General features: G+C 41.0%; 2 long non-coding RNA genes across 2 annotated transcripts in view; both read right to left on the bottom strand.

The window, feature by feature from the left end:
* Positions 1–3,114: 3,114 nt before the first annotated feature.
* The window catches only part of LOC117091025, a 77,307-nt gene continuing 56,473 nt past the window's right edge, over positions 3,115–23,948 (bottom strand). Inside the window, exon 3 of the long non-coding RNA XR_004440215.1 lies at positions 3,115–3,931. This is a non-coding gene — a long non-coding RNA (uncharacterized LOC117091025). The remainder of the gene's footprint in view (positions 3,932–23,948) is intronic.
* On the bottom strand, positions 4,846–23,083 carry LOC117091026. The gene is made up of 3 exons (XR_004440216.1): positions 23,072–23,083; positions 15,157–15,162; positions 4,846–4,992 (listed from the first exon to the last, which is right to left on the bottom strand). It is a non-coding gene; the product is annotated as an uncharacterized LOC117091026 (long non-coding RNA).

Raw genomic sequence — 23,948 nt, 5'->3', positions numbered from 1 at the left:
TGTGTGTCTGTATGTGTGTGTATTGTGTCTATGCATGTAAAATGAAGTTGAGCTAGCCACAAGTCAAGGAGTTCTTACATTCTATCTATCCAATCCCTCGTGTCATAACAGGTTCATAATTGTATTAAAAGGACCTTTGGCAGTTAGGAAGCTGATAGTGTTCGAGTCTGTGTAAGGGGTATTTGTGAAGCACCTATGATGTGTTTCTCATATGAAACAGGGATATAATCAAGATAAATTTATAATAAGGCATCTTCCTACTCTGAGTTGCTACCTTTAACTGTTGATCCCAGGCACTCTGACCTGGAAAGATTAAAATTCATCTCAACTCCACTTTGGCTGCTAATGTGGTTTGGGTGTCCTGCCCAAATTTCATGTTGAATTATAATTCCCAGTGTTGGAGGTGGGGCCTGGTGGGAGGTGATTGAATCATGGGGGTGGTGCTTCATGAATGGTTCAGCACCATCCCCTTGGTACTGTACTAGTGATAGAGTTCTCATGAGATCTAGTTATTTAAAAGTGTGTGGCACCACCCCCTCCCTTCCTCCTGCTCTGGCCATGTAAGATGCCTGTCCCCATTTGTCTGCTGCCATGATTGGACACTTCCTGAGGCCTTCCCAGAAGCAGAGGTCTCTTTGCTTCTTGTACAGTCTGCAAAATTGTGAGCCCATTAAACCTCTTTTCTTTATAAATTACCCACTGTTAAGTATTTCTTTATAGCAGTGCAAGAATGGACTAATATAGCTGTTAATTACATTCCGTCTCAAATTTAACAATCTTTCCTGGGACTGAGACAGCTTTGTATATGTAGGTGTGTTAGTCGTTCATTCTCACGTTGCTATAAGGACATACCTGAGACTGGGTAATTTATAAAGAAAAGAGGTTTAATTGACTCACAGTTCCACATGGCTGGGGAGGCCTCAGGAAACTTACAATCATGGCAGAAGGGGAATCCAAGATGTCCTTCTTCACAAGGGGGCAGGAGAGAGAGGTGCTGAGCAAAGGGGGAAAACCCATTTATAAAAACTATCAGATTTCACAAGAACTCACTCACTATCACGAGAACAGCATGAGGGTAACCACCCCCAGGATTCAATTAGCTCCCACCACACGTGGGGATTATGGAAACTACAAAAGATGAGATATGGGTGGGGACACAGCCAAACCATATCAGTAAGCTTGCATTTTATTGGTTCTCCTCCCTCGAAAACAACAAGGAATTTTATAATGCAATGACTTTCTCAAGTGGTCCATTCCCGAGCAAAGGGAACTGCTCTCCAGGAATAACCCATTCGGCCACATGATGGGCATCTGCTCCCCAATACCTAGGGAGCTCATCAGGACCCAGGGAAAGAGGATTATGGAAAACTCTGAGAGGGGCCCATTTCTTTAGATTTGGCCATGGTGTATTTCCTTGGCAGAATATGAAAAGAGTCCAAAATTCCAACACACTGCATTTGTTTGGCTCTTTAACACAGAGCTTCTCAAATGTTAATGTGCACACAATCACCTGGTGATCTTGTGGAAATGCAGACTCTATTTCAGTGGGTCTGGGGTGGGGCCTGAGAATGTGCCTTTCCAACAAAGTCCTGGATGCTGTTGATGCTGCTGGCATGAGACACACCCTGAGGAGCAGGATTTTCCAGTTTGGCAAGTGTTTTCCTATATTATCTCTCTCAGTCCTCATGACAAGCCTGTGAGGTACTTGACACATCCCCACTTCCAGCAGTAGAGGCAGGTTCCATGAGGTAAACAGACTTGCTTAGGGTTGCACAGCAGGTATGACTTTCGCTCAGACATCTGAATCCAAGCCCTGTGATTTTTCTCCCACACAACTGTGCCTCCTCCACGTACATCTTGGCCCATAATACTTCTCAGGGAGATGCTCCAAATCAGGGTTTTTGTTTTCAGAGAGCTTGTTCATCAGCACACCACTGCATTTTCCCCTCATTCCTCATATCTTGTTAGATGGGTTCTTTTATGTTGCTTGTCAGTCTGTTTAGGTGGTGATTGTCATCCAACATACTTGCTATCCCTCTCCACTTTATACTTCCACAAATAGGTATAAAATGCCTACTTTCTCTTATTTGAATTATAAATACAGGTTTTTCATCAATGTTTGAAGGCTCGAGTATTGATGGATACACAGAAGACTAATCTCTGGGAAGTAATACAGGCAGTATATATAGAGTCGGAGTAAAAGATTAAACATCTCATTGATAATGATCAGGTAACAAAGTGGGAGTCATTATTGTTAGGCAGGAATCTAGACCCAACATGGCGGTATCACCCGGCATGGCAGGCCCTTTGTTAGGACTCCCCGCCCTTCACTTCCTGCTAAGACTCTCACCCCGCGAGAAAACCCCACGCCCCCCAAAAAACCCCGGCTCTGCGAAGCTCCTGGACACATCATTCCTCAGAAACGGAAACCTACAAACCCCGCCTACCTCACCCTATAAAAGGCCCCCCAGATACCCGCCCCTAGCGCGACTTCCTTGGCCCTCCTCCTGGGGGACCGGTGAACCTCGCCCGCCAGCCCAATAAAGGCTACCTCTGTTCTCATCTGCCTCATGTCTTCTTGCTCGGCTCCCCATTACATTACAATTATAATAGCATAAGCTGGAAGTTGACAAAAACATAGTGGAAAAACACATGGATTCTGGAGTTTTGAATCCTGGTTCTGCCTGACCAAATGTGTGATGTGGGGCTAGTTACCCAACCTCTCTGTGCTTTGATTTCCTTTTATGTTAAAAGGAGGTAACGTGTTTTTTTGTGACAATACATTTTATTAATTCACAACAGTCCCCCACATATATTAAGTGTTCAATAAGTATCAGTGCCTATCCTTATTACCAATCAGATAGTCCAATCTCCTCATTTTTAGTTTTTGAGACAGGATCTCACTCTGTCACCCAGGCTAGAGTGCAGTGGCGGGATCTTGGCTCACTGTAGCCTTGACTTCCCAGGCTCCAGTGATTCTCCCACCTCAGCCTCCTTAGTAGCTGGGACCACAGGTGTGTGCTGGGTAATTTTTGTGATTTTGGTGGAGATGGGGTTTTGCTGAGTTGCCCAGACTGGTCTCAAACTCCTGAGCTCAAGTGATCCACCCACCTGGGCCTTCCAAAGTGCTGGGATTACAGGCATGAGCCACTGCACCTGGCCAGTCTCCTTACTTTAAATATGGAGCCAGAGAGTCCCAAAAAGCTCAAGTGATTTCAACATTCATTAACCAACAATTATGGAGCTTTAACACTATGTAGCAGATATTTACTAGTTGGTGACCAGGCAAGTGTTGTTAAGTTGGGAAGTAGTAGAGCTGATAACCGAACACAAACCCTCTGGTTTCTATTCTATTATGGTAAGTGTGAGTGTATGTCTCCACACTCACTGCCACTCTTGATCTGCAATTGTTCTCTGATATTTCCGACAGTTCCAATGGCAGCATTGCCTTTAACTCCATTGACCCTAGTAGTCATCTAACTTTATCTTCTTTTCCCATTTGTCCCAGAAGGATCCTGGGAGTGTGGAATGAAAGACAAATAGCCTTAAGCTGAGCCTTAAGTGCCCTAGATTGGCTAAAGAGGTGGGTCTGGAGGTCAGGAGTGCTCTTAAGCCCCAGGGCTTACTGAAGCTCTTCCCAGGTTTGAGTTTCCAACCCTACCCAGAGATTGTTGGTTTGACAATCAGCATAGTTCACCTGGCTGAACTTAGCGTTATTGGCATCTCTGTCCTCAAGAACAGCAAGGAATTTGGTTACCCTGGGCTGGGGGTGGGGCACTAGTTAGCAGCTGCCCCTCCTGCTCATTATGCGGCTCTATTTCAACAAGACTTGAAAACCTTTGTCTTCAGAGAACCCTCCGGCTCTGAGCTTCGGTGCTTTTGTTTGGAGAAACCTCTTCTTGTAGTTTCAGGTAAGGCATCTGATGTGTAACTAAAGGATAAACACAGAGAGAAATAAAAATCTTTTATTACTTATATGAAGTGAAGTATGTGCAAATGATAAAAAGTGCAAATGAATTTGAGAGAGGAATTGTGCAAGCCCTTAAGGGGCTATTACCTGTCTTTAAAAACCAAGAGTTGCTCAATATTTTGCTAGTTTGTATTTTCGTCTTCATTTAGAACATAAATTTATGGTGATTGCTGGCAATTTAAGGAGTATCTTCTCTTAATAACTAAGCTTTTTATTACAAATGTTCGAATCTTCCTGCAAATTATTTTGATATTATTACACATCTTCCTCCTTCAACAATACTATCAATAATACTATTATAGTACCTCCTGTGTGTGAAGCCTGTGTGTGCAGAAAACCCGAAAATGTTAAGAATAAACTTTTATATTTACTGTAGTCCATGGTAATTTGCTGCCCCAGATACAGTGTTTTGGGATTGCATGGGATAAAGGACTCCAAATTGCAAGGTATGCAAGATAGAAGACATTATGGTTCTTTGCTTTTAGACAAGAAATACGACATTTGTAATATTAACTTCCCAATGTATTGATTTGTGGAACTGGACAATGTTCAACTTAAAAAAGTTATTTTATCAGAGGAATGCATACACATGGTTTCAGAGGTTGAATAGGACTAGTAATCTTATTGATGAAACTATAGTTCTCTCATGCATACCCTTCCACTCTCCGCTGATAGCTATTTTCTTTTCTTTTCTTTTTTTCTTTTGTTTTTGAGACGGAGTCTCGCACTCTCACCCAGGCTAGAATGCAGTGGCGTGATCTCGGCTCATTGCAAGCTCCACCTCCTGGGTTCACGCCATTCTCCTGCCTCAGCCTCCAGAGTAACTGGGACTACAGGCGCTCGCCGCCATGCCCGGCTGATTTTTTGTGTTTTTAGTAGAGACGGGGTTTCACTGTGTTAGACAGGATGGTCTTGATCTCCTGACCTTGTGATCTGCCCGCCTCGGCCTCCCAAAGTGCTGGGATTACAGGCGTGAACCACCGCTTCCGGCCCATTGATAGCTATTTTCTACTGTTTCAGCTCTTTATTCTTGCACCAGCTCCATAGTTCTAAATAATATGCATATGCTGCTATTGTTTATCAATTTCAGATATTGAAGTAAATGAGGATTTTAGCTCGTCTACCTCCTACCCAATCCTCCAATATAGTTATATGAAAATTTTCTAACAATTCATGTTTTGTGTTTTCATTATTCTGACTTTATAAATATTATTCATAGCTGAGCTTAGCAGTACGATTATATTTTCTGTAAATACTTGTTATGGTTGTTATTATTTTCTGGGCTCTGTTTCCTGCTGCTGTTGAAACATTTTTCATCAGGCACAATTACTTCACTAGGCTGATGACCAGAATTTGCCAGGCACTGTGGTTGGTGGATGTCTGCACTACCTGCACCTCTTCTGGTAGCATGTTCTTCTAGATTGATTCCCTCTGGCATCTACCCAACCCCACTGAGCAGCAGAATGTGAGGCACCACCATAGCCCAAGATTCATAAGTAAGGTTTAGAGATGGCAAGAAGGAAGAGCAACATAATTAAAGGCAAGAGACAAGCTTGAGCATGGGATCGTCTAGAAAGAGTTTTCTGAGATCTTTAGATGTTGTGTGCTATAGAATCTTACCATCGGGTGGATGTGGGCACCAAGTTAAGTGATGCTCTTCCCAGGTCTGAGTTTCCAACCCCACCCAGCGACTGTTGGTTTGACAATCAGCATAGTTCACCTGGCTGAACTTAGCGTTATTGGCATTTCTGTCCTCAAGAACAGCAAGGAATTTGGTTACCCTGGGCCGGGGGTGGGGCACTAGTTAGCAGCTGCCCCTCCTGCTCATTATGCGGCTCTATTTCAACAAGACTTGAAACCCTTTGTCTTTAGAATCACAGTTGAGGTTTCTATTTTCTTTGTAAATAGGCCATGAACATTTGTGCAACCTAGAAATTGATTTCATTCAGAAATACAGTATTTGACTCACAAAGCTTGGAATCACCCACCACATGTTTAGCCATTGGACCCCCTTTGGCTGTGTCCTCTTGCCTTTTTCTTGTCACTAGTTGAGAAAAGTCAAATGCCTGCCAGCAGTTTCACTCCAGCCTGTACTGCAGATCCTCAGAAGACTCAAGCTCAAAGGGAATCAAAGCACATGCGCACACACACACACAACACACAATGGAAGAACCAAGCACAAAAGGAATCAAAGCGAGTGCAAACACACACACACACACTGGTCTTCTCTGGATTTTTATTTAACCGTCTCTGATTCTATTAAGACCTTGAGTACACACATCAGAGCATATTAAACTTTGAAATGGGGATATATGAGAAGACATTGCTTGATAAATGTTATTTGCTAGACTTTATTTTTAATTCCTGTCTATGAGAATGAGAACCACTCCAGACTCCTTCTTTTTCTGATTCTTTGTGGCTAGAGAAATAGAAGAGGTAACAAAAGATGAAAGTATTGGCAGGGATGGGGTGATGGGAAGCTTGGAGAAGACCATCCCTGTTGCATTTTTACTTTCAAACTCTGGATATGGAAAAAAACATCATTTATAATAATCAAAGCAAGTTCACTAGAGCATAAGCCAAGAATATGAATAGAAAAATGCTGGTAAGTAATTTTAATAAAAACTGAAGTCCCTGTTTCAGTTTTCCTGTTTTATGCCTCTAGGGATGGGAATAATACTCCAAATATTTACAAAATTGTCAGGCTTCTTATGGTCAATGAAGGGAGACTCCTAGACTTTCTTCCAGACTTGTTACTGGTCCATTAGAGCATGGATTAGGATTTTCTTCTTAAAACTTTTACTTTAAAGGCAATGATTTACGAGTAGAAAAAGCAAATCCTAGACATGTATTCAAATCTTGAATAAATGGAAAAAGAAATGTTTGGCTAATTATTGGAATTAATATATTTCAAGATAGAATTTGTGATACATAAACCAAATGGAAATGGTATACAGAAGATCCAAAGATCAAAAATTTGTGAGTGTTTAGCATTGTTCTTATGAGAAGATGTTAATTAGCTGGCATTATAAGCATTGGGTCCACTTAGCAGGTGTATCAATAAACCTGGAGATTGATATCTCAGCATATCAATCTGATGCATGGATCTTGCTTTTAACTCTACTTGCCCTTAATCTGTATTTGTTAGGAAAACTTCATGTTGTAATCTGGCTTTCCATATACAGTTTCTATAGGGAGCAGGTATTTCATCAACTGACATGAACATCCCAATCAGCTTGGTAGCTTTGGTTCTCACTGTGAATGAACTAGATTTTGGTTTCAGTACCACATTCTAGAGATGTGGACCTACATAAGCCCAGTCATCAGAGAACTGGCATGTTCTGGTGTACTAACAAAATCAAACTAGCTTTCAAATTTGAGGTGATCCAACTAACTTACTCCCTTTTCTCCCTGCGGGTCTGTTTCTGCATTTGCAGAGCCCCAGATAAAAATGCAAATGAAAAGGTCAGGCCTGTGTCTCATCCTTTTTCTCTTTCCACTGATGGCTCTAACCTTTACATCAGGGGTTTGAGAGCATGCATGAAGACCTCCAGCCACCAAGTCCAAGCTCTGTCCTAGTTCCTGCCTGCCCAAAAGCCACCCATTGACCACCTCTTGGCTCTAGGGGTCCATATATGGCAATGGCTGCCCTTGGGAGGAAAGACCCTAGGAGGGCCAAGCAGGAGCTGGCACTCACTACAGGCCATTTGGCGAGGATGGTTTGGGGGTGAGGGCTTGACCTTAGGGTGGACAAATCTTTTTGGCTCTATGGACTTTTCACCCTGTGGAGAAGAGATTAGCCAGAGCAAAGCCAGGTTGGGGCTCAAGGCAAGGGACCTGGTTGCTCAGCTCTAACAATGATACTGCCCACTTGATTCCCCCTTCCCCACTCCAAAGACATGCAGGAGTGACCATATTACCTCTTGGGATGACCTCTCTACCTCCGCTATCAAAAACTGCAGTTGTTTCTAACGGAATTTATTTTGCCAAATTGTAGTCTAAGGGGGATCTGACTCAAGCCTGTGGACCATAAACAAAAAAGTATCTTGTCTGAAATCACTCTCCCGAGAACTGGGAGTAATTCTGGGACTCTCTATTAACATTTGTAAAGCTTTCTCAGATGCCAGTCCAGAGTCACAGACTCTTGATTACAGGGTCAAAGACAGAAAAGGCTTTACTTAACTGCTAATGAAAGTCCTTAATCCGAATGAACCTGAACTATTTAGCCCAGGAAAATTCGTGCACAGTGTCAGCAAATGATATTCAAATAACTTTAAAATGATCGAGTCTTCCAGAGTTTTGTGCTTGGCTCCTGGAAACAAGAATTTGAAAGGAACAAAGTGGAATTCACTTGCTTATAAATGTGCTTTGGGGCAAAATGGTTGCAAAAGCGACCACATTTTGTTTCAAGAGATTTCTCTGCACACACTCCATCCAGCCTAGCTTACAGAACAAAGCCACAGAGCTGCATTAACTGTGGCACAGAAAAGGATTTTCATCTATACAGCCAGCTGGTCTATCATATATATTATAAAGGGGTGTTGGAGGGGAGGAAGAGGAAAGCATAAAACATAATGACACAGAGCAATTTCATGCAGTTCCTTGATGGGAGATGCCTTAAAGTTAAAAGGATGGGAAATCAATATTTGCAGAGTTCTGGGTGAGATGAAAGGTTGGCTCTTTCTGATAATATTGAAATGGCTGAAGACGTGTGGCCAGGGGAAGGACTGGCTTCCTTGGCTGTTCATTCCATTTTATTTTATGTCAATCATTTATTCAACCAGTATTTAAATATCTGTTATATGTAAGGTATCATTCAACAAGATACCATTTCTATGAATTATTTTCCTTCACTTCCTTTCTTATCATTTCTTCTATATCCACCTTCAACTCTATCACTAGGGAGGCAGTATAACGTAACAGTTAACTACTCAAGCTCTGTAATCTTGGTGAAGTTATTTTACATTTCTGAATCTTGGTTTCTTCATCTGTAAAATAGGCATAGTAATAGTGTCTACTTTACACTAGTGGCTTGGCAAACACTAAGCTCCCAATAAATGTTAAATATGAATAATATTATGAAAAAGATGATAATAATTTGCTTTATAGACAGAGATAATTTAGAAGCCACCTTTGGGAAAAATGACATCCACCAGAAGTGAATCTAGGATAATGTTTGTACCTTCCAACATTCTGTATTTCTCGAGCATGAAGGAACCACCAACATTGATTGACCAGGTACTATGCAAAGATATAAGTAAAGAGTTTTGAATATGTGATACTTGTCAGGGAGGATAAAAAAGCTTTTTCCTCTACTTTTAGGTTCAGTGGCTGCGACCCTTGAAAATAAACTGACAAATTAGCAGGAGAAAAAGGTTTATTTCATATGCATTTAGGGGGCCTTACAGAAATGAGGTGAAAACTCCAAAGAGGCAGTCAAACCTGGAAGCTTATATACTAATAATCATTTTGTAAAAGAGGGATAAATTGTGGAGACGTAACCAGAAAGAAAGAAAAGGGGTTTGTGCTTCTCTGGGTAGTAAATACGGGGAAGGTAGATGTGTGGGGGAAGCTAATGAAGGACAGGTTGTCTTAGCAAGGTTGGTTATGCAGATTCCTCTCCCGTGACTCAGAACAGGTAGAAGTCTAGAGTCGTCTGGTGATTAAAAGTTGTTCTGCCTTTCCTGGTATGAGAGAGGGAGAGGAGGACGACTTCATAAAGGGAATTTTATTCCCCACTTTTAGAAAAATGGGGGAACATAGAGAACTTTTTCTTTCATCTGCTGTTTCTTGATTGCCTTCAGCTCAAAATAATCTTTATGCCAAAGTGGCAGATTCTGAGATGGCATATTCAGATTCCTTCCATATTAATTAATAACCCTCACACAATAGCCTATACATTGGGCACTATCACAACCTCCATTTTATATTGGATAAACTGAGACTCAGTGAGGTAAGATACCTTTTATGTTTCTACAACTGGTAAGTTGTGGAGCTGGGAATCAAATCCGGGTCTCCAGAGCCCAGAGCCAGCATTCTCAGTCATTACTGTCCCTGAAACTCTTCACGGACAAAATGGTGGCAGAAATCCTGAAACAGCCAGGATTACAGATGAATTCTGATTCTAATTGTTAGATTAAGAAAAATACCAGTTTGTTCAGGAATTGGATCCTAGATTCTGTTTGGTCATCATTTAAAGGAACTCATCATATAGTGCCAGACGACAGGCTCTTATTACAATAAGAAGAAAGGCATGTTCTGAAATTCTGAATTAAGCCTCTGATGCTACTGTTTACCGTGGTTCCATAGTGAGTAGTTATTCTTTCCTCCTTTGTTTATTCTCACCAGAGGGCAGGGACTGTTTTCAGCAAGGCAGTGTCCTTGCACATTTATGTGGCTCCCTATTTGTAGAATAAGTAAGTGTTGGTAGATTGGTGCTCCTCCCTGTAGATGAAACAAAATCTAATACACAACTGGAGAAAAACAATTAGGGCCTCGAAAAACCTCAAGGTTGACTAATTTGGCTTTACTAAGTAAGCAGTATATATAAAATAATTCCAAGAATTCTGAAACTAGTTACAGAATTCTTCCTTCCTTTTGTAATTCATGAAATCTAAATTCTCAAGAAACTGGCTCTATTATTTTGCCTGTAATTTATTACGGGTTCAGATTAGTTCATTTTCCTTGTAAATAGAGCACTCTCAGAGTTCATTGACAGATCTTTGGTTTCCCATTTAATGGCTCAAATGTGTTTTCTCTTGGGACAGGGGTTGTTGGAAACATTTGTGGTTGATGAGCCATTTGTAGATTGATGCCTGATCAAAAAGGTTCAGTTCCTACCAATCCATATACCCATAGAGGCCATAGTAACTGGAGGCTGGGGCAAATATGAAGGTGAATTTAGACTACTGAATATAAACATTCTCATATTGAGGTACAGAAACATACAGGCAATTGCTTTATTATTTCCACACAAATCTCATCTCAGGATATAGTCTAAGCTTCTTTGCACAAGAGGAAGGCTGTTGCAATGGTTAAGAATGCAGTCCTGGAGATGTCCACCCAGCCATTGGATTGCGGCACCCATCTTGATGCTAAGAAGAGAGAATGGGCCTGAAGAAGGTACCAGCATGGCCTAAAGCAGATCTGAGAGAGTGAGAAACCAAGTCCTGAAGATGCAGTTGGACAGCCCTGATCAAGCTCAGCTCAAAGTCAGAGCTACTCCTACTAGATTGTGCAGGCATATAAGCCAAAATATTTCCATTTTGCCTTAACCATTTTGGGTGGGGTTTTCCCCCATCATTCACATTCTAGTCTCCATATATCAAAAATGTTCTCAATCTCCAAGCCTAGTTTAAATACATCTTTCTGTGAAGACTTTGTCGTTCTCAGAAGCTTTCCTTATTCCCTCCCAGCAAATGATTTCTGTCTGTCTCCCTCCCTTCCTCTACTCCCAACAACTACTCAGTTGGCTCCTCAACTAAGGTCCTTACCAGTTATGCCTTGAACTGTTAAGTGCCTGGGGACTCTGGAGCCAGATTGCTGAGGCTGCAATCCTGGCTACAACACCTACTAGCTCTGTCATGTCTTCCCTAATAGTGTATAAGGAGCTCAAGACAAAGATCTTGACTTGAGCCATTTTTCTGTTGTGCCACTTAATCTTGTTAGGCAGTTGTCCAATCTCCATGAACATAGCCTGTTTTTAGACCTCCCTTTGAGTTCATGCATTGCCCTTCTGACCTCGTCCTCCATCAGAGGACTGATATTTCCTTGGCCTCCATCCTATACTCACACTCTAGGTCTTTGCCCAGCCTTGCAAATATATTGGGATCCTTGATTCCTGGGTCTTCTCCATTCTGTTGATTACTAGTCAGGATTACAACAAAAATATGCAACCTAAGTGACAGAATCCTCCTTTCTGTACAGGTAAAGTTTGCTCCAGTGGTTTATCTTGACTGCAAATGATTCATTTTGTAGAATGACATAAAGTAACTCCTATTCCCTGGCTACTAAAAATTATCCCTTCAAAACCTTTACTGTCCTGCCTTTTCATTCCTGAGAGGCAGTCCAAGGGGTTAACTATTGACAAAAATTCTTCATTTAAATGAACGAATTCTGAAGTTTATGGAAAGGATATTATATCCATATGTTCATCTAAGATGTTGTCCTCGAGCAAATGGGAAAATAAAACAATATGATTTAATAGAGTCAAGATGCATAAAAAGAGAAGAGGGAGGATTAAAGGCTTTTAGACAATGGCCTGGGTTATGATTTCATTTCTGCCACTTAAATATGTGACTTTCAGTAAATCACATAATTTCTCAAAATTGGAAATTGTTCTCTTCTGCAAAATGTGACCAATAATAATCCATTTTATCTCCATTACACTGAGCTGTGGTAATGATCAAACTGGCGGGTGTGTAGTTGCTTTCTACATAGATAAGGTGCTGCTGTTATTACTATTACCAAGTGATCTAGGGTGTGAAATCTAATTTCTTAGTTGGACTTTTACACAACACGTGGTAAATATTAAACTCCAACATCATTGAGAAATGCAAGTATAACTCTTTATGAATTGGTCACATGTATTTTCTGGCTGAAGTAACGTCTGAATTTCTGAAATCTGTTCCTGTTACCTCCACGTTTAGATCTCTGACAACTATAATTAGATTAGGTAACAATAATGTAATATAACTATGTAAATATAATTATGACAGGTTAAAGAAATAGAGCACAAAAGCAAGTAGAAAAGCAAGTGGGAGTATTGAACTGGAGGGATCTACCAGAGTGTTGGGTTCAATGTTCTTTAGGCTTATTGTTGTATTCTGGGCTTGTGCTTACCCCATTCTAATCAACATTGGATTTCCCTGCTTTAACATTATATAGCTTTTACCCAGACTCCTTCTCACCATGGTGTGAGCTTAAATTTGGTGCTATTGAATTTGTCTTCCTAAAGAATCCCTCAACAAGATTAATTTAGCTGAGGTCTTCCTGTAGATAGTTACTGTGTTGACATTCACAATGACGTTGCAAAAACAACCTGCATAAAACTGATGGCATCTTAGCACAGATCAAGGCAGCAGCACCAAACCTTACTAGTAGTCATTGATTGTACTCTTTACCAACAATAACACCCAACCTTGGCTCCCTGAACCTCTCTGTGTAGGGCAAGACCTCCATGAAATTCCATGATATTCAAGGAAAAATGTATAAGAATGTATTATACACCCAAGAACTTCTTAACAATCAGCACTAGAATGGGCCACCTAGGGACATCTAAGTGAAATCTCCCACATGAGAATTGTGACATCAATAGACAAAGCTGGCCATTTTTTTGTTTAGCCAATCAAGTTTTTAAAAGAATCAGTCTGGTTGCTTTGATATGGATGTGCCAGTTTCAGCCAGGCCCACTTCCTAGAGCTCCCTCTTGTCTCGCGTTTGGCAGCTCTCCCATTGGCTCACACTTACACATGTGAAAACTGGCCCCTGAACTATTTGTGTTTTACTCCTGTTCTGAGCATCACATGTAGGACAATTGGTCATCTTCCTTTCAGGGTTCTATGAATATGGTAACAAAGAGCATTCATAAATACCATAGCACCATGATGTCTCTGAGAGGAATAATTTTTATGAGGTGTGATTTTTTTTACATTTACATTTTTTACATCATTTTTACATGATTTTTTTTTACATATCCATGGAATATCATCCCAGACGGGATGACCAGGTAGTGTCTTTGGGAGGCTACACCACTGAAGTACTGAGTGCAGGCAAAGACACCTTACCCACAGGCATGACAGGGAAGCCCAGAGCCTCTGGACTTATTTTTGGGCAACAAGAAACTCAGGAGGAACTGGGACAAACTAGAGATTAGAGATTTTTCTCCTGGTTCTGGGTCCCAAGAATTCTCTTGCTTTCTGGTCTTATCTTGCAAACAGATTCAGGCTCTTCCCACCAGCCAGGCAAAACGGGAGCCTAAATAAAATAAAGTTAACTTAAAGGAAATAAGGAAATGCCAAGGGAATAATTCTGGCACACTGAAGTTTTTGAATGGAGATGAATATCTACTACTATAATAATAGGTATGGCATTTGTATTCTCTCTGTTTAGGGGACCACTTGTTTTATGGAAGATATGTCATTGAAGTTATGTCTGTGTGGCATTTGTTTTGTTCTAAAGCCAAACTGAAGTTCATTACACTCTGTTAAGCCCCTAATGACTTACAGGGTGGAAGTGTTTTTTAAGGCAATTGATGACACCACAGCAAAAGCAAAATCAGAATGTGGAAAACCTTTGGCACATTCTTTAGAAGATGGACAAATATAAGCAGAAACGAATCCAATAGGGAAAGAAGAAATTCACTGAAAGATAAAAAGTAAATGAGGTAGAGAAGATTGACTTTGCCCACATGTTATCCACTTAGTCACTGAATAAGAGGCAAACATGAATCAAGAAATCTAGTCAACTCCTTGAATTCTCATTTTGCCCAAATAAGATTCCTTCTTTCATTTCAAATCTACCCAGATTACAACTTTCCTTTTGCTACAAGAAATGAGCCCATCTCGATTACCTACCTCATTTATTTTATTCACATGTCAAATATTTATTGAATACTTCCTAGGTGCCAGCCATTACATATACAAAGAAAATAACACATGATCTTTGATGCAACAGAGACAATATCAATGCAGCACCAAATTGTGCTTCCTGTTCTTTCCAGGCACACAACTAGATGGAAACAGGCTAAGAGAAGGTTAAGTTGGCCAAGGTTACATGGCTAGTAAAGTTGCAGAGCAGGATTCACACTTAAGGTAGAGCAGAGTTCACATTAGGTAGTAGGATCAAAAGCATACCATTAGCTGACATTCCCTAAGTTCTGTGCCAACCTGAATTTCAGTAAGGACTTCACTGGAAGGTAAAGTTTATGAGGGCTGGCAACCTCCCCTGCAATTATGTTGGGTAATATGGCAGAGTCAGTAGAGCAGAGGTAGAAATGATGTCTGTCGTTTCCAGGCTTGACTTATCAACATCTCTCTCACAGTCCTCTGTGGGCTCTCTTTTTCCTCATCTGCCAGCCAAATGCTGATGAACTAGTAGAAGATTCCAAGGTCCTCAGGGATGAGGAAATCACCCAACGGAAGATCCTAGAACCCTGGAACCCTGAATGACTGTGTGGAGTAAATGACTCCTAACTGACTCCCATTGGACTATGACATGTGTGAAAACACACACACACACACACACACACACACACACACATCTTTATTGGGCTAAGTCACTGAGATTTTAGGCTTAATTGTTTTAGCAGTTAGACTGCCATGACTAATATATGTGCCATTAAAAAAAAGTCTACAGTCCAGTAGGGGAGAGAGGAATGTAAAAAAAATCACACCTCATAAAAATTATTCCTCTCAGAGACATCATGGTGCTATGGTATTTATGAATGCTCTTTGTTACCATATTCATAGAACCCTGAAAGGAAGATGACCAATTGTCCTACATGTGATGCTCAGAACAGGAGTAAAACACAAATAGTTCAGGGGCCAGTTTTCACATGTGTAAGTGTGAGCCAATGGGAGAGCTGCCAAACGCGAGACAAGAGGGAGCTCTAGGAAGTGGGCCTGGCTGAAACTGGCACATCCATATCAAAGCAACCAGACTGATTCTTTTAAAAACTTGATTGGCTAAACAAAAAAATGGCCAGCTTTGTCTATTGATGTCACAATTCTCATGTGGGAGATTTCACTTAGATGTCCCTAGGTGGCCCATTCTAGTGCTGATTGTTAAGAAGTTCTTGGGTGTATAATACATTCTTATACATTTTTCCTTGAATATCATCTAAAGGCACACTTTCCAGCCTAAGATTCTGGATCCGAGTGCCTTGGATCTTAGTACCTTTTTCCATTGAGAACTATAAGTTTTGATCTCTAAGAGTCCAAATTATTAATCTAACACATAATTATCGACAAGATCAGCTACATAATACGTAGAGTCCTTTGCAAAATGAAAATATGTGCCCCCCCATCCAAAAAGCATGAAAAAATTCTGTTTTGGTACTGAAATGTTAAACTTTTAAAAATAAAAAACACTGTGGGTACATAGTAGATGTATATTTTTATGGGGTACATGAGATACTTTGCTACATGAGACAGGCCCCGGCATGTAATGTGTAATAATCACGTCATGGAAAATGGGGTCTCCATACCCTCAAGCATTTATCCTTTGTGTTAGAAACAATCCAATTATGCTCTTTTAGTTATTTTTAAATGTACAATTAAATTATTATTAATTGTAATCACCCTGTTGTGTTATCAGATATTAGGGCCTACTCATTCTTTCTAACTACAAAATATTAAAAATTTACCATGCCTGATATGTCCTGCCCTGGCTGGGGACAGGTTAGTCCTCCAAGGCATGCAGCTTCTGAACCAGAATGCACTTGGCACCTGGCTCAAGCATGGGTGAGAGGCTTGCACTTCCTGAACCACCCACTGAGTGCGCTGTGGAGCTGTCAATCCAGGGTGGGTCTGTGGCCACCACTCCCTCCCTGAGATGCCACAGGGAACACACACCCAACCTCAGCCCTTCCCTCTCCCATGCCCAGACTCTGGCCAGAGTCAGAGTCCTGCTCCCTCCCCACAAGACCTGCTTGCCACGCAGGGCACCATGGGTGAGGGGTAAGCAGCCAAGAACCCAGGTGGTGATGGGCACCGAAGAGGTGGGAGGTGGGGCCCCTCGTGAGCAGAGACTCCGGGTGCCCACCTGTGCTCCATAGTCCCATCAGACTTCATCTACACACAATTCAAAGATAAAATTTTAAGAATCTGAAGAGAGCAATGCAGAGCATTGAATCCAAGTGGCAAGCCCTTCTGACTGGAGGCCCTGTGTCACTGTGCTGCTCACAGACCCACAAAGTCGGCCCTGATTATGGGACACCTCCTACCTCCTAGGCACAGGGATGCCGTTCTGAACAACATAAACCAAGTTTCTACCCTCATGGAGTTTACACTCTTACAAAGTCCTTACTGAAATGTAAATAAGCATGAGAGGGATCATAGTTCAATGAACAGTTTAATTAGAGGGAAGAGTTTGCAAGAGGTCAGCTTTTGAGCTTACCATAAAGATTTGAATTTTGGACTCTGTTCTTCCACTTTCATTAGCAGTGTTGTGACATTGCACGATTTACTTAACATACTCTAAGCCTATTTCCTCATCTGTAAAGTGGGAATGATAATAACACCAATTTCTCTTTTTTTTAATCTTTAAATTTAAGTTCTGGGATACATGTGCAGAATGTGCAGGTTTGTTACATAGGTATACACGTACCATGGTAGTTTGCTGCACCCATCAACCCGTCACCTACATTAGGTATTTCTCCTAATGCTATCCCTCCCCTAGCCCCCCATCCCCCGACAGGCCCTGGTGTGTGATATTCCCTTCCCCGTATCCATGAATAACACCAATTTCTATAAGCAAAGAGTCTAAATGGGCTCATGCTCATATTATTACCTTTTAGCCATAGTATTAGTACTATTATTAATATTCATTAACTGTAGCCTAAATGAACAAAAAGAAAACACCGTTGTAGACACGGGGCAAAGGAGAGTACTCAGGTGAAAGAAAAACTGGTTGCAGCTAACTGAAATTTAGCTTGTGTGTACTTATTTAATGCCAGCTGAATTCGATTATCTTTTTTCTTTGCTGAATTGCCTGAATAATTTGGTGCTGTGTGAAAAAAGAAAAAAAAAATGCAAGTATAGTGCCCTGTCATTTTTGTCAAAGAAAACAGTTTTGAAAGTTAAGCGAAGTAAACTTTTTGCAAAGTTAACTGAAGCAAAATCAGTTTATTTCTGATTTCTAGAGGCAAGTAAATGATCACATGTGATGGACTCCTCACTAAACTGTGGGTCGTGAATTCGGGATTTATGTTCACTTTCACCACTAATTGATAGAGTGCATTCTCTTTAACCTCCGGAGAATTGTAGCAGTGGCACTTGCCACATTTCCTACTGAAGTATTTTGAAGAATATTAGGTCAAATTCTTAAAATACGAGCACTTTAATGAAACGTACTTGCTCAAAGATTAGGAAAAGCAACGCAGAAGCTCTGTTTCTTGATTTTATAAAGAATCCAGAAAGTGTTTGAAATACAGTTGGATTTCGACAGATCTTGATTGTGACCTTCCAGAGAGGCATTCATAGGTCTGGAATTTCCCAGGATGCTTTGCCAGGAATTAGGGTTGAATTACCAGAAAATCGATATGACACATAGCACACACTTATCTAGATAGTAATTCAGCACACACATACACACACTCACACATACCTTTCATTGTTGGTGGAGCTGCAATTCAGGAGAAAAGGGAGTGTCCTAAGCAGAGATGGAAATAACTCATTTTGTAAGTTGTTCTATAAAACGGTTCCTAGCTGGAAATATAGCTTTATTCATGATAAAATGCAAACTCCTTAGATTCTGTACTTTCTTTCATATTTATTTAATCTTATTTTAGATTTATTTTCATAACTCCCCATGCAACTCTCTCAGTCCTTCCTAGTGCCTCATTAATATGAACTATACTCAATCTAAATCATCTCCATTATTTTCCTCCATTTTCTTTTCTTTCATTCCGTGTGTATCCTTGGCAATTTCCCTTTAGCATGAGTCTTCTTTAGAGATTCAAACCTATAGTCCTTTTCTGAGAGCATGGATGGCACCTCCATAAATCTGGTCAGGAATTACTCCATATTGTGTCTGAGGATTTCGTTTTTGTCCCTGGGTCTGCATGTTTCCACTCTGTCAGACCTTCTGTGCCTGGCTGAAAGCCCAAGATATTTAGACTATCTGGTAAAATAAATCTTTTCCATCTCTGGTTAGTATACTCCCTGAAAATCCATGTGCTACAAGAGAATCCTAGGGTTAAAAATTCAAAGAGCTGCAGGGAGGGGAGAGACAGGAAGGGGAGCCTGGGAAAAGTGGATAGAACACTTTTGGCTCTTCGTCTGGCCTGAGTTACTTAATCACTCTACCTTCCACCAGAGCCTCAAGAGACTCCAAGAGAATTCCTGGACTCTCTCAGGAAGCAGATTACTCTATCTGAATGAAATCTTCCTTGGGAAATAAATTGCACAAAGAGTGAAGAAGAAAAAAAATGTTTCGTGTATATTTCAAGTGATTTATCCTCTCCCCAGAATTCTTGAGCTTCTTTATTCCTGGAGTTTATTTTGTTTAAAATAACATTCCGGTGACTACCCATAATTCAGCAACCTAGATTCTGTCCGATTTCAGAGTAAATAGGTAGCAACTGTCAGACACCATAGTGGAGTTTTCCTGTTTCTTCAAGGGAAAGTGAGGAGTGACTCAAGTATCTTTTCATTTAAATTACCTTGAACTTTAAACAAAGCTTATGAAATCCACTACTATTTGTCACAAGATTCAGAGTACCCAGCAGTAACCTGGATGCATTCCGTTGTGTCTGTTTAGGACCAGTTACAATAATTACGACCTGCCCTCCACATCTGACAGAAATGTCTATGGGTTCTTTCTCCTTCTTGCTGTCTCCTCGTGTGTGTGTGTGTGTGTGTGTGTGTGTGTGTGCACAGAGGAACACTTAGATGCCTTCTTCTCTAACAATTCTATCCACACTTGAAGGCCTTTATGGAGCTTCTCATTGCTAACTACTCCGAAAGGGAGGAAGCTGGAAGGGATGGGGTGTTGGTGGGAAGAGTCATGGATGGGAGGAGAGGCTGACATGCTTTGAGGGCTGCTGTGTGCCTGCACTACTCTGGCCATAGAAGGTGGAGGCTGAGATTGTGTTTGCTCTGTTTCTGCCACTTATTAGGCATGTGAATTTGGGCAAGTTACCTAACTTCTCTAAGCCCCAGTTTTCTCATCTGTAAAATGCGGACACTTGTGGGATCATAGCTAACACTTTTTGAGGACTTTTTGTGCTAGGCACTGTTCTAAGTGCTCATGTGCCCACGGCAACCCTATGAAGTGTTAGAGATACAATAGAGAATTCAAGGAAAGGGCTTAGCAAATAAATGTTCAGTGATAGTTAGCAATTATCATTAGAATATATTTTATATTATTGTGTAATATACCTTATCTATAATATAATCTATCTTAATTTTTTCAAAACCCCTATACAGTTGGTATTATCATCCCCATTTTTTTTTTTTTTACCATGAGGAGACTAAAGGAAGTTAAATAACTTGCACACATTTGCTTAGCAGCTAAGACAAAATAGGAGGACTCAAATTCAGGTTCTTGTAAATCCAAACTTGTTCTTTTTCCCCCAGTGTTGAAAAAACATTGCCAGTTGATTCTGTAGAAACGTTGTCTTCTGCACTGTGGCTGCAGAGTTTCTTGTCTATGACCCTGCTTCTCAGGACTGAACTTGGTCCCAACAGCTTTGTTGAGAAAAGGGGTCGGCATTCTGGGGCACATGTGCTTTGGTGGCATTTGAGAGTATTTCCACAGATGGGTTTAGCTGTTGCTGTCATTATATACCCACCCCCAACTCCTTACCCGAGAGTGCTTCTGAGACCACCACCACCACCTTGTCCTGACTAGTCCTTGCTCATTTTCCAGGTCCTGGTTCAAACAGCATGTCTTGGAGAGCCCTTCCTTGAACACTGACCTTCTATTCTTTTAGTCATTCAATGAGAAGACATTTTAAGAGGTCCTACTATGTGTCAGGCACTCTTCTAGAAGCTGGAGTACAGTATTAAACAAAGCAAACAAAACGCCCTGGCCTCGTGGTACCCTCATTCTTAAGTAAGGCTCCCCATGGCATCCTGAAATTCTTGCTCATACACCATTGCACGCTTCTGGTTATTTGTAAGGTTTTGACTTAATGTCTTTGTTCCCCACTAATTTCTAAATACAAAGAAGGCACAAATCACAGGAGATTTTTCTCTGTTAACACAGAGTTTTGCACTTAATAGGCACCCAATAGATATTTGTTGAATAACTGACTAGCAGTGGAGCACATCGATTCATCCTTCTAGGAAGTCCTGGCAAAGGGCATTGTCAGTACCAGCTCCTAGGGTTTCCTCAGGTGCTGTGGGCTCAGGCAGTGAGCCTTGGAGTTAATCACAAAAGGTCCATAGTCTGAAAGGAGAGGGTTCCCTATTATGACCTACCTTGTGTAAATGGTTTCTGCCCTGGGGATGTGGGAACATAGGAATCTTTGCATAGTGCTCATGGAAGGATAGACTGTTGCAGTCATTTTGGTAAGCAATCTTGTAGAATTTAGTCAAATTAAGTATGCATATATCCAGTGTTCCAACTATATGCCTCCTAGCTATACATCCCATGGATATTCTCACCCAAGTGCATAAAAGGACATATATAAAAATGTTAATTTCAATATTTGTAGGTGTCTTCCATCACTGGAAAAGCAGATGGGTAAGTATTGTGGGGCATACAATTGGGTATTAAGCAGTGATTAGGAACAATGGGTTAGTTATACATACAGCAATACGGAACATAGCAACATAGAACCACACTAATGCTTAGTGGAATAAGTAGAAAACAGAACAAGATGTTTAACACAACCATTTATGTAAGTTAAAAATCTTTGCACGTAAATCATTACGTCTTATGTCTTGCAAAAATATATACAAATAAAAAGAGCCACACTAAACACATTTAAATCATTGCCTGTGGTGAAAGGAGAATGGAGGTGGTGATGGAAATAAATGGACATTAATTTGTGTAATAGATTAATTTATAAGTAAATAAGGGAGGGGCCTTGCATGGACCAATGATGTCACTGAACAGAAAGTTCAAAAGTAAACATGTTCTCTGGAGCATCTGCCCTGTTTGTGGTCCCACTTGCTAGACTTGTCTGCCTATTGTGGCCACTCCCTGATACCGCCTTTAGATCCCATAGTTTATAGAGGTGCTTTAGTATATCACAAATTTGTTACTTCTTCTGTGGTGTGACCTTTGTTCTTCTTTCCCCATAGCAGTTGCTTGAGAACTCTGAGTTCCCAGTGTCTGCTCCTGTGCAGCTTACAGGGAAATTTGGCAAAACAAGGGGTGTCATTAGGTTGGCTCAGCTGGTACTACTCCTGGAATCTCTGTGAGGGATCTGTCCCTGCCTTGCTGTGATTGCTGAAGCGTAGCCTGCTCAAGAATCCAAGTATGGCATCTGGGAAAGGCTCTGGTCTCCCAGTCACATAGAAATGTTGACATGACTTCTGCTGTTAGTTTGGAGTTTGATGCCACATTAGTGCAGCTGTGGCCTGTCTGTGCCTGGAGTTTCCTGGACACAGGCAGCAGTCATGTTCTGTTTATTGACTACCCCTAGCGCTGTGGTTGTTCCCCATTATTGACACTGTTGTCATGCCATGTCTCTCAAGTCACTATTTCCAGAACCTTGGCTGTCCATACAATAAGCTGCCACAGAGAAGCAATACCACCATGGCATGGCGTTGGGCCCTTACTGTACTGCAACAGGCAACTTCTCACATGGGGTTGATAGAGGCTGGACTCTCCAGTGTAAAAGCTTCTGGGTTGCAATGCTCTGAGGAGCATCCAGATATGTTTTGGGAGCTGTGACACTAGAGAGTCAGGGTATAGTCTGAGAAAGCAGGAATGAGGGAAGCGTGAGGGCTGGATGGAATGGACTATGCCATTGTACTGAATGACTCCAGCTTGGGACAAAGGTTGAGTCCATTACAAGAGTGTCAGGAAGCCCACATGAGGCCAGGCACACATTCCCAAAGGGGCTAAAATTTTGATTTTTGATATATCTAAAGGAGTATACAACCAGGTACAGAAATGCTCCGAATGAGGCCGGGCGCCATGGCTCATGCCTGTAATCCCAGCACTTTGGGAGGCCAAGGTGGGCCGATCACAAGGTCAGGAGTTTGAGACCAGCCTGGTCAACATGGTGAAACCCCGTCTCTACTAAAGCTACAAAAATTGGCTGGGCATAGTGGTGTGCGCCTGTAATCCCAGCTACTCAGGAGCCTGAGACAGGAGAATCACTTAAATCCCGGGGTCGGAGATTGCAGTGAGCTGAGATTGCACCATTGCACTCCAGTCTGGATGACAAAAAGAGACTCCGTTTAAAAAAAAAAAAAAGGGTACTCTGATTAGGTTGGTAGGGGAAGCATGTTATCATACCACTTTAAACTTGTGGTCTATTAGAGGACCACACAGTCTATAGCACACTGCAAATAAAAATGTACCCATAAATCCTATTAGTTATATAGAATGTTCATTGATGATATAAAGCATTAATTTCTTAAATGTAAATAGTTATAATAGACTAAACATTTTTTAAACCCTCTTTTGTCATTTCTCATATATATATGTGTGTGTATATATATGTGTGTGTATATATGTGTATGACTTAAAGTTCTGTGAGTGCATATCTCATAGGCAAATGACATATATGTATGTGTGTGTGTGTGTATATATATACATGCTAAAAGCCTCAAAAAATGGAAATGGCCTGCATATTTCAACCTCTGAGAAATCTTTGGTAAAGGACACACACAAACACACTGTCTCTTTCTCTCTCTCCCCTACACTCCTCCCCAACCCTTAACAAATAGAATCAAAGGACACACAACTTTTTTTCCCACTTAGCAAAATAGAAGCATCTATCTTTCCATATCTATAAGTATAGATCCCTATTATCCTAGTTAATGGCTTCATGGTTTTCACTGTGTAGATATGCATAATTATTTAACCAAATTCCTATTGCTAAATGTCCAAGTCACTTCAGCTTTATCAGTGTTCTAAACTGTGTGGCAATTAACATCTTGTTTGTTCATCTTAGCACATTGATCCAACTGTTTGCTTAGGGTAAATTCCTAGGAGTGGGATTTCTAAGTCAAAGACATTTTTCAAAAGTCTCTTCTACATGTTGCTAAATTTTCCTCCAGGAAGGTTGTACCAATTTACACTCCCGCAAAAGGGGCACACATGTGCCAGTTTCCCCAACCCTTCATCAGCACTA

This window comes from Trachypithecus francoisi, unplaced genomic scaffold (assembly GCF_009764315.1).
Source record: "Trachypithecus francoisi isolate TF-2019V2 unplaced genomic scaffold, Tfra_2.0 Lachesis_group11, whole genome shotgun sequence".
NCBI classification, from domain to species: domain Eukaryota; kingdom Metazoa; phylum Chordata; class Mammalia; order Primates; family Cercopithecidae; genus Trachypithecus; species Trachypithecus francoisi.
The sequence above is the reverse complement of the archived record's forward strand: the minus strand, read 5'-3'. Positions and strand labels throughout refer to the sequence as shown.